Source organism: Pholis gunnellus, assembly GCF_910591455.1.
Source record: "Pholis gunnellus genome assembly, chromosome: 1".
Classification (NCBI taxonomy): Eukaryota; Metazoa; Chordata; class Actinopteri; order Perciformes; family Pholidae; genus Pholis; species Pholis gunnellus.
The window spans coordinates 30746072-30758185 of NC_136528.1; positions in this window are offsets into that span (position 1 = coordinate 30746072).

Below are 12114 nucleotides of genomic sequence, written 5' to 3' on the forward strand. Positions count from 1 at the left end.
TGTAGATATAAAGGGACTGGGTGTGAAAGAAAACGATGGACACTGATTGCGTACTCAGAGCCATGGTGCCTCCATCATGTATTTGGTTTGCAGCCTTCAAATTGAGAGGGGGAGGATCTCTGCATTGTGCTGATCATGACTTGCAGCATTACTAAGACAGCTTAAGTATCACATCAGCGGCTGCTTGTCAAGCATGAAAAGGGTCCCGCTGCAGAGAGAGGCAGGCAAAAAAGAAACTTCTATTAGGCTTTATTGTGCTGTCATGGAGTATCTGTTCCCAACTCAAAACCATGCAGGCTCTTGTAACTGAGCTCTTATTTTCATCTCAATGTGCAACACACAGCAGGCGGCACGAGGACTCGCTTCATCAAAACTCCAGCTGTCGCCTTGAAAAGGACGCCTTCCATTTTCTTTTTCAATTTGATGTTTCTAATCTGAGCCCTTTCACATTACAGACATGCTCAGCTCAATGAGCTGTACGCTTCCAGAGTAAAGCAGGCTTGCATTCACACTGTGGGAGAAAATGTATTTGTGTCTTCAAATATATTTGTGTAAAATCAATCATATCTATAATTCGAAATGTATCCATGTATATTGACATTCATACTGTGATATTGGCCTGTATCATTGTCATATGTTATTCTCGTCACTGAGACAGGGAGTCTCGTAAAGCGACCTTGGAGCCCGGGTGAAGATAGAGGGGGGGATGACGTAAATAAACATGTAGGGCAAGATTTCAGGGGAAGAATGGGAGCCGGTCGCTGTGACGGCCGGCCAGAGGCGGAATAAAGGAGAAGACGAGTGGGGAAGGAGACTGTGGTTAATCAAAAAAAAACTCTGTTATGACTTGTCTGAGTTACACAGTTTACCTAGTCTAGGTGGCAGTTCAGAGGAGGAGGACATCTCAAGGGGGGGAGACTTAGGGTAGAATGGAGGTATACAATAATGAACAATGCTATTGTGAAGTTAGTCGACTCCGGACAGCTCGGTTTACTTGTATACTTTGTGATAATCAGATCCTGTGGTGTCTCACCACGAGTCAGATAGATAACAGTTACTGAGCCAGCTGTTAGGTATTGAGTTTTCCATAAGTCATAAAGTCAAAGAAGCTGAGCATCATCAATGGAAAAAAACAACACACACACACACACACACACACACACACACACACACATACAAAGATGGGGACATGGTCAGATGTCAAAATAAAACAAGCTTTATTAGATGGACAGACAAATTATGCAGACCTTGTTCATGCAGTCTTTCTTTTTTGTATTCATGTGACAATACAGGCCCACTTCACTGATTTAGGATATTGTATGTCCATTAAGCTGTGGAACTTGAGCCAAACCCCTTTCTCTCCAACTTGTCTCAGTTCTCACAGCCATTCGTTTTAAAACCTTTTTTCCAAGTAATCTAATACCAAAAGTAATCTCACCACTATAGACTTTGAGCTGGGTCTTACCCCCTCGGATGGCGATCTGTTCAAGAATTGATCCGTGGTTTCATATCCATCCATAGTCGCCTCTATTGCAATGCGAGCCAAAGTCCACGTCCCTCTGCACATCATCATCCATTACTTGTTGTCCAGTGGCTCCAGGCACACACAACCTGCACTGAATCCACATTGAGGCCGTAACAACCATCGCCGTTCTTCAGAAGAAAGCCACCCTTCCAGAAAGCTGGTTCCCGACACTCAACCGTTCTCAACCACTCCACCGCACTACAGCCAGCACACAGCTCCCGGATCTGGCTTTTTCCAGCGCAGCTAACATCACTGAGTGGACAGTCGCCAACCCACAGCGTGCCCTCAAGGAGAGGAATATCACTTTCCACCGGACCTGCAACAAAGCCAGGCTTTTCCAGCTATTCACGGCATCTACTTTCACCACTGCGGCCAGCCGCTCACTTCCAGATTCTCTACCGTGCGGCACCTGCTTGCGGCCTGCTGATGACGTCACGACGCAGCCCCCTGCAGGGGTGCAACCAAGTGCTCCAGCCCTGATTCAGCGCCAGGTTGTATCTCCCCTTGTGTCTGCTCCCTCTGTGTCTTATTTGTGTAGTGCTTTTTCCTCATTAATTTAATCCGTCTGCAGGTTGCACATCTGACACCCTAAGATGCATCCCTCCATCCCGGCATCCTTTCCTCTTCCCTTTCTTCAGCTGTTGCTAACGTAGCCCCTCCGGCTCAGCCTGCTCCTGCAGGTCCTGTGAGGATTTATGTCTAACCCTGGTGTGTTTTCCTCAATGATTTCCCCGATCACCTCTCCTCATGTGGGCTGTCATTCCCCTGTCTCTTTTTATTGTTTTGCCACGTGCTTGTGTTTTGTTCTGTGTCCCTCAGCAGTGTCCTCCCCCAAGTTGCGCCCACTGCCGCGCCTCTCTCCGTAGGCACAGCTGTGTCTCATCTCCCGTGATCATCTCCAGCCAACACAAATACTCCGGTCATTCTCATCCCAGCTGTCAGTCCGTCCGTTTACCTACCTGGTATTCCGGCCCCGTAAGTTTGTTCGTTTTCCCTCTGTGAAGTTCCGGTTCTGACTCCCTGTTTGTCTTCAACTTACCTGCCGTCCAGTGTCGAGCCTCGGGTTACACCTGTGCGAAGAAGTCTTCCAGTTCGTTCCTCCGAGATCAGCTGAGATGTCTTGGCAATCCTGTGTCGAGCCTCGGGTGTCACACAGTCGATCCTGCCCGCTGGCGAAGGACCCCGTGATTCCACGCCAGGTGAGCCTGTCTGATGTTCTTGTGTTGGACCTAGGGATTCCACACAAGCTACGCCAGCCCTGCCTGCCTGTCTGCCTGCCAGCCGCGTATGTGGCAGAGCCACTTTCCGGCTCGGACCCGAGTGTGTGCCAGCTTTTTCTGCCACTCAGAGGAGTAGCAGTACTCTCTCTCTCGGATTCGGAGGTGAGAGAGAGAATGGAATATTCGCTTACTATTGGCGCCTGGCCGCCTCAGAACTTGGACATTGTTTGTTTCCTGTTTATTCCTGCCTGATAAAATTTAAAGAAAGAACTCTGCTGTCCTGTATCTGCGTTTGGGTCTGTGTACACACCACACCATAACACGTCCACCTTCTTTCCCCTTTGCACCAAACACTACCAATGCTGCCATCCATACCGCCACAGCCACAACAAGCTACGTTGCTCTCCCTGTTCTATCCCTGTCCCCTTCCCTCCCCATCCATAAGATTTTTCGATGCATTACGTTGCCATCTCACACACCATCTACCCTTAGTCGACATTGCCAGTCCATCTCCCTTTTGGGTGGAAGAACATGTAACATGTGCTTCTTCTTTTAAGGTATAAGGAATTTAAGGACCAGGTGTAAACAGTTATAGATTCTAGGCTCATCTACGGAGCCCAATTCTCGCTAAAGGAACCTAGAGTCACAGATAAGTTTGACTAAGAGTTGTATTGTGATTATATTCCAAACAAAAATTAATTACATACAAAAAAAAATAGACAATGTTCAGAAAGTTCAGTTCATTTTCCATATAGTTCATAGAGTCTCCGTTCAGGTTGTTTCTCATATTGTTCTCCGTTCAGTTAGTTTCTCATATAGTTCATCGAGTCAGTTTAGTTTGTTCCTACCACACCTCTTGTGGGAAGGAAAGGGAATTGTGGTCCAAAGAAATCTCCATTTGTAGCTCGCCATCCAAACCTTTACGTGCTCCGGAACTCAGTCACAAAAACCTGACCTAAAAAAGGCCACAAGGAATGATAAATGAACATGAACTTTTAAAGGATAAATACAAATATCTGTCATGTTGTAAATCATATTAAGACATCAGTCACTTTAATTATTAACAGGTTTTAACAACTACACAGAATGAATTGAATTGCTTAAATAAAAAGAAACCCAAAATAATTACAGGGCTAAAATAAACAAACCTCCACATTCAAATATTAGCCCAGCTATGCTAAGCGCTAAGCTAGCGGGAACTAGCTAAATGTTAAGCCAGCTGGAGATTAAATTTAGTCTTTGTTCTACTCACCGCTGACTGCAGATTTAGTGCGCAAACCCACACGGTCTAGTTCCGACACCGATCGTAGCCGCTGCTGCTCAGATGCCGTTCGGCTGAACCAAAGGTAAACAGGAAGTGACCTACTATTGACCCGGATATTTATAACAGCTGGCGGTCCGTGATTGGCTACATAATTAAAAATAGTTTCTGGATCAGAGGGTTACACTTTCCCCCCCTAATCTCATGTACGTCCCGTAACATGGAACGGGTTAGGTGTTAATTGCTTGCTGTGGTGTAACACAGGAGGGACCCTCGGAAGCTGTTAGAGCATATGTAAATACATTAGTTAACTCATGCAACAGTGACTGAATAGTATTCAATACTGGGTGTCCAAGTTTTGTATACTGAAGTCGCTCTGGTGGTTTCCTGGTTCTAGTCGAACGTCTTAGAGGAACCTCGTAATTATCGTCAAGCGAAAGGTTTGAATCATTGTCTGTAGGATGATACGCTGTTTCATCTGCAGCATCGTTGGTTATTAATTCGGGTTCTGTGTCTCCTGTTGCGACTGAGCCCTTTGGGCTGCATCAGGTAAGTCAGCCAGCTGCTGAGTAACCTTCCCTTGGTTTGGATCATCAGCGGCTGTGCGTTGTGGGGTCTCTAAGGTTGCAGGAACTGTGTTGGAAGGGGCCATAACAGAATCTGTTGGAATGCCAATTATGGTTGTGAATCTGGCAAGTTCTGAGCTGGGTGGCCCACTGTACCAGTAGTTCGGAGTTAATTCTTCGTCATCCGAGATTGTGGTCATATCTATAGGATCATCAGGAGGATCATGATTTGAGCGAAGGTTTGGTTTTGGGGTTTGTTTCACAGATAGAGTACTTTTTGGGGCAGTCAAGTATCCACAAGGTAGCAAAAGATCCCTGTGTAGTGTTCGTAGAGGAATGCCTCTATTTTCAGGTCTGACTGTGTAGACCGGAAGATTACCAGCTCTCTTTACAACAATGTAGGGCTCAGATTCCCATTTGTCGGCAAGTTTATGTTTGCCTCTGAGACGAACATTTCTGACCAACACACGATCTCCCACAGCTAATTCAGAGGCAGTGACATGCCTGTCGAATCTGGCCTTGTTTCTTTGCATGACTTTTTCAGCATTTTCTGTTGCAATTCTGTAGCTCTCTTTCAGATGAGATTTAAGATCTTTAACATACTGTGAATGGGATGTATGTTGACCATGGACAGGTAGTCCAAAAGCTAGGTCAACTGGCAATCGTGGTTGGCGTCCAAACATTAGTTCGTAAGGAGAGAATCCTGTGACATCATTTTTGGTGCAATTGTATGCATGTACAAGTGGTTTCACAAAATCCTTCCAGTGAGTTTTGTCCTTATCCGTTAGGGTTCCAAGCATGTCCAACAGTGTACGATTGAATCGCTCAACTGGGTTTCCTCTCGGGTGGTATGGAGTAGTCCTTATTTTATGCATTCCAGCCATTTCACATAGTTCCTTTATAGTCCACGACTCAAAGTCTGGTCCTTGATCACTGTGAAGTTTTTCCGGGATTCCATAGTGAATGAGGAAGTTCTCCCATAGATATTTCGCGACTGTCTTGGCCTTTTGATTGGGTGTGGGAATGGCCACCGCATAATTTGTGAAATGATCTGTGATTACAAGAATGTCCTTTATTCTGCTTCTGTCTGGTTCCAGTGATAAGAAATCCATGCAAACAAGTTCCAGAGGTCTTGTCGTTTTTATGTTTACAAGGGGTGCTGCTTTCTCAGGTAGGGATTTCCTTTTGACACACCTTTCACAAGTTTTTATCTTCTTGTAAACTTCAGCAGACATTCTTAGCCAATAGAATCTGGTTCGAACCAGATCCAGTGTTCTTTCAATTCCCATGTGACCCAACTGATCATGTAGACTGGTCAGTACTTGGTGTCGCAATTCCTGTGGCAGCACAAGTTGATAAGTGCATTGAGATCCCATTTGCCTCTTCCTAACAAGAATGTTGTTCTGGAGCTCCAATCGTTTTAATTCTCGAAGGAGAGGCAGATCAGGAAGTTCATTTCTCACCGTAGGAGGTGGTGTCCTTCCATCTTCCAATTGCGATATGACATGTCTGATGGTTTGGTCTGCCCGCTGTTTTACAGCCATCTCAGCTGCTGTAAGCGGAGACATGATGGAGGTTCCAAACTGACTGTCATTCACAAAACTGTCAGGAAGTGCATCAATGGAATTTGAAAGTGATTGAACAAGGGCCAACTTTTCGTTATTAGAATTTATAGTTGCACTATAAATGAGCTGTCTGTCACAGATTGCCTGAATGGTGTGTTGATCCATAGAGACTACAGCAGGGTCAGACAGATGATGTTTAATGAATTTCCCAATTCACTCGCTCTCTTTCTTAGACTTAGCATCATCCGACAGATCACCATGAGGTCTGCGAGAGATGAGACTATTCAGTGCAGGTACATATTTACAACAGCAGGTGGCGTAGTTTTCCCATTTAGCGGGATTTAATCTGAACGTGTTCAACTATGTTACATACACCCCCCTTAAATTCTGCTAAATTGGGGCACATTGAATGAGAAAAAAACTACAAAAACAACAACACAAAGATACAATTTACAAAACTCCAGTTGCGTAGTCATAAGAGCATAACCAGTTCAGTCAGTTCGAAACTTTTCACTTGGAATTAAGTCAGCAAGGGATTGGCCAATCCCCCTACCAACATAGACACAAAAGATGCCGTGTACACCTCTCATTTTGAAAGCACTGCTCTATGACATAGGCAACTGTAAAATACCTTAGTTAAGTGTGAACAATTCAAACTAGTCAGCATTCTATCCAGAAAACATGTTCCTCACAAAAGAAAACAAAGAATCAACTGATGACACTGAGTCATCTACAATCTGTTCGTTCATTTCACAAATGAGCCGAACTGGAGGTTTTACAGGTCTACCTGCCCTAGTGCAAAGTGGAGGCGGCTGTGCGCAAACTACATGGTCCTGTGTGATTGTATCTAACTGTGTGTCAGTTGCCTGTTCAGGGGAGGGGATATGTAGAGCTTCCTCTGCTGAAGGCTGGGAGGGTACATCCTGGGACACCACATATCTAGCAGGGGGCCCAGGGGAAGGCAACTGTGCAGCTTGCACTGAAGGATCCAAGGTATCCAAAACCTCACACACAGCATGTGGGACCACAGTCACTCCAGTCTCTGAGGGTGGGGCGCTCACAGCCACAACAAGAGAACAATCGGGTTGGCTGGCTGTAGTGTCCCCATCACTTGCATCATCCATTTGTAGGAGCCAGTCAATTGTCTTTGTCACACTGTCCTGTACAGCAACAGGAACCACTGGGTCACTTTGTCCACTTCCAGCAACTGAAGAGCAGCTCGACTCCAAGGCGTCGTCACCTCCCATCGGGAGAAAACTCACAGGGAGTAGGAGGTTTCTATGAACAACTTTTTCCCTTGATTTCGCAGGATCTCTGATGCTGTACACATTGATTCCAGGCCTTACAGATGCCACTTCATAAACTGTGGACTCCCATTTGTCTGCAATTTTTCTCTTGCCTCTCTCACCGCGATTTGCAAGCAAGACTCTGTCGCCAACAGTGAGGGGTGACCCTTTTGCTTTGCGGTTGTAGTTCTTGGCCTGACGAGCCTGTTCTGTCCGACTGTTCAGCCGGGCAATGCGTGCAGCTTCAGACACGTCATGTTTCAAGCGAGAGACAAACTCATGGTGGTCAACAACAGCACCATTAGGGAGGGCATGCTGGAACACAACATCAACGGGCAGACGCGGAATCCTCCCAAACATGAGAAAGAAAGGCGCAAATCCCGTTGTCTCGTGTTCAGTGCAGTTGTAGCAGAACGTCAGCATCTGAAGCATTTGTGGCCACTTGGCCTTGGACTGGGGCGGTAGAGCTCTTATCATGTTCCCAAGAGTCCTGTTGTATCGCTCGACAACTCCATTCCCCATAGGATGGTACGGGGTGGTATGTGATTTTTGAATGCCAGCCATCTCCAGGAGCTCTTTAATGAGATGACTCTCAAAATTGGCTCCCTGATCCGAATGGATGCGTTTAGGGAAACCATATATGCAGAAAAAGTCATTCCAGAGACGGTGGGCAACCTGCTTCGCTGACTGATTTTTGCATGGGAATGCGTGCGACAGTTTGGAAAAGTGATCCGTGACAACTAAAACATCCACACTCTTCTTGTCAGTCTGCTCAGCAGTCCAGAAGTCAATACACACTAGTAACATTGGTTCAGAGGTGCAAATGCTTTCAAGAGGAGCACGGTCTTTAGGCTCTGGGGTCTTTCCAACCACACAGCGAAAGCAGTTTTTCACGTGATTGATGATGTCACGTTCCATCCCTATCCAAAAAAACCTCTGCCTGGTGAGAGAAAGTGTGCGTGCCTGCCCCTGATGACCAGATGAGTCGTGGAGGCCATGGAGGACTTGGGTCTTTAGGGAGTCTGGAACAACAACCTGGTGAATTGTTATGTTCATTTGTCTGTCTTTCTTTACCTTGTACAAGATCCCATCCTTTATGGAGAGCTTGGGCCATTGTCTCAACAGTTTCATCACCGCACGAGACTCACCAGCACGTTCACGCCTCGAGGGCCTCCTGCGACGCCGGACGTAAAAGAAAACTCTGCTTAAGACATCATCCTGCTCTTGCAGATTAACCAGTTCACTCCTTGGTAGCGAATCAATCTGGTTGACGTCGGCAAGCTGGAGAATAGCTGGTCCTGTGCCTCTCACTTGACTGACACCTCCAGAGTCATGTGCATCCAACACAGCCGAGACATCCTGTGAAGAGAGGGACCCCTGCGGAGGAGGTGGAGTGACAACAGCTCCCTCCTCGGACTGATCAACAACCAACTGGCAGTTAGTAGTACATCTGAATGCATCTTGTACTGTCCTATCCACCATTCCATTTACATGGTTCAGTAACGAGGCATACGGTTCAGTTACAAGACGGTGGCCTATGCATGACTGAACAAATGGCTCCCTACTCAGTGCATCGGCAACCACATTCTTCGTGCCAGGGACATAGTTTAGGTCAAAACTGTATGCTGCAAGCCTTGAAACCCATCTTTGTTCACATGCATCTAGCCTAGGCTTAGTCAAGATGTATGTCAATGGATATTATCCGTCCAGACTGAGAAACATCGCCCTTTCAGCCAATGGCTAAATTTGTCACAAACCGCCCATTTAAGAGCGAGAAACTCCAGCCGATGTGCTGGATAGTTCAGCTGGGAGTGTGACAGTGTCTTGCTGGCAAAAGCCACTGGTCTGGCAATCTTTCCATCAGGAGGCAACTGCGAAAGTACAGCTCCTAGGCCATCAAAAGAGGCGTCAACAGCGAGGATAAATGGTGCATCAAAATCTGGATGGGCCAACGCGACACTGTGCACAAGTTCATGTTTCAAAGTTCTGAATGCTTCCCTGCACTCATCAGTCCAGTCAGTCGGGGACAGTTTAACATGGCCTCTTTTGAATTTTGGTTTATGGCCTCTTCCTCTTTTGTGTGGTGTGGCAGGCTCAGCCACAAGGTTGAACAGTGGCTTAGCTTTAGCTGAACATCCCTCAATAAAATGATGGTAGTAGAGAACCATTCCCAAGAAAGATCTGATTTTCTTAGCACAAGGTGTTTTCCCATCAGAGTCCATCAGGTCAGCTTACTACACATCATTTATAGCCTGTACTTTACTTGGATCCGTCCTAACACCATCTCCACATATGATGTGTCCCAGAAACTTGACAGACCGGCGAAGAAAGTGGCACTTCTTAGGCGAGAGCTTCAGGTTGTTAGCAGCAAGGCGTGAGAAAACCATCTGCAGACACTCAAGTGCAACCTGTTCAGATGGAGCAAAGACCATAAGGTCATCCAGGTAGCATAACAGGCTTGTGAAGTTCTCATCGCCAAAGATGGACATCATCATTCGCATAAATATGGCAGGACTGTTTGTCAGGCCCTGGGGCATCCTGTTATACTCATGGAGACCGAATGGGGAGGAAAACGCTGTGTATTTCTTGTCGTCCTCGTGCAGCCTGACATTGTAGAACCCTGATGTGAGGTCCATTGTGGAGAAGAACACATTGCCACCAAGTGCAGCAAGGGAGTCTGTCTGATGAGGCAATGGATGTGCGTCCTTCACTGTTCTTGCGTTCAACCACCTGAAGTCATTGCAGATGCGAAGATCACTTGTCGGCTTGACAACCAGGACGAGGGGAGATGAATACTCGCTCTGAGATTTACGAATTATTCCCAATTCCTCCATCTCATTCAGAGCTGTACGAAGCTTGTCATAATGGCACAGTGGGACCCGCCTGAATGGAAGTCTGAAGGGCTTGTCATCCACTAAGCGGATTCTGTGAACAAAATCTGTCGCCTCACCACAGTCCATTTTGTGCCTCGAAAAGGTGGACTCATACTGCTCAATGAGCTGCAGCAGCTTATCCTTCCATTCGAGGGAAACTTCACAAGATGAGAGATCCACGTCCTGCAGGCCCATGTCATTTAGGATGCGCGATATCTCCTCTTCCGACCTTGGTGCAGGTGGTGAGCTCTGTGTGTATTGCGCACTGGATTGGATGCGATCGGGTTCAGGTAAGTCCTGCACAGAAAGACAGGGGGACACATCTGCAGTTTAGCCCACACTAAATGTTCAGACATCGGCTGTAGAGTGACACATCTTTTGAGTTTAGCCGTGCCGATTCTGTTTGGCATTGCACCGCCTTCCCATTCATCCGAGTAGGACAGCAGGGAGGCCAAATGGGGCAACTTATCATGTGGAGCACTGTTCACTGGAGACGTGATGTTTTGGCCACCAACAGTTTCTTTCATTCGTGGTATGAGCCACTTGATGGCATTGCTGCCGAGAATCATTTCATCAGTTTGGCCTGGCACAACTAGAACAGGAATTATCACTTTATAGCCATAAACTGATGCAGTGAGGTCATACATGGCAGAAGGTGTGACCAAGTGACCCCCACAGCCAACAATGACAAAGTCCTCAGCTGATTTCTTTTCAATGTTAGGGATGGACTGTGAAAGTTTTGTGGCAGCTGCCTCATTTATAGTGCATGCCATAGATCCACTGTCTATTAAAGCTCTGAGAACATGCCCGCCATCAGTAGTCACATCTGTGTAGAATAGGCTGTCAGTCTTTGAGAGTCTCTGCAACCCTTGCACAATCAATGTTTTTTGTGATGGCCATATGCTGCTGTAGGTGTGATACAAAGTCTCGTAATCATCAATGTCTGTCAAATCCAAGGTGGGAGGTTCATTCACTTGATCTGCACTGTCCTCCCCTGCACGCAGATCATTCAGTTTCCCTGCTGACCATAGTCAGAAGGACGTCTTCCCTCTGGGCAGTTGCGTCTTGGGTGGCCAGGTAAGTGACACAGGAAACAGAGCCTGTTCTCTCGACAGTGTGTGAGGGCAGAGTGAGAGCTGTCTTTACATATGGAACATGGCATCTCATTTAATCCCTCAACTCTTGGAAGCCTGTTATTGGAATGTGGCTTTTTGTTGGCTTGAGCATAACCCGGGCCCTGAAGCAACACTTTCTCAGAGTAGAGGTCTCTTGACTCACAGCCTTTTTCTGTTCAGGGATGTCTGAAACTGAAATAGCATTAGCGCTAACCTCAACTTTATTCATGTTGATTCTGCTACCCCCCTCTGTAGAAGACCTGAGTCCCTTCTCTAGATGGTATTCATCTATCACTTCCTGAACTTCACGAGCTGACCATTTATCCATTGTCTTGGACCTAAAGGTAAGAGCTAGATCTTTACTGGGGCAGTGTCTGATGAACATCCGTGTGACTTCAACACTGGGGTTGTCAAACGTTTTACCCTGCTCTTCAAGACCACTTGCAGCAACATCAGCTGCTCGGTTCAGTCTAAGCCAATACTCATATGGATCCTCCTGTTCTTTTGCCGTGGTGGAATAAAAGTGAGCCAGAGGCACAGAGGAGCAATGGCTCGTACTGAAATGTCTGCGCAGGAGTCCATAGATGGCCTGTGGGTTATGCCGGACATCAACTTCACCATTTCTTATTCCAAATCTCACAACGTCTTTTACTCTGCCTCTCAGGTGGATGAGAATTTCCTCAGCCTGATTCTCGAGCTGAAC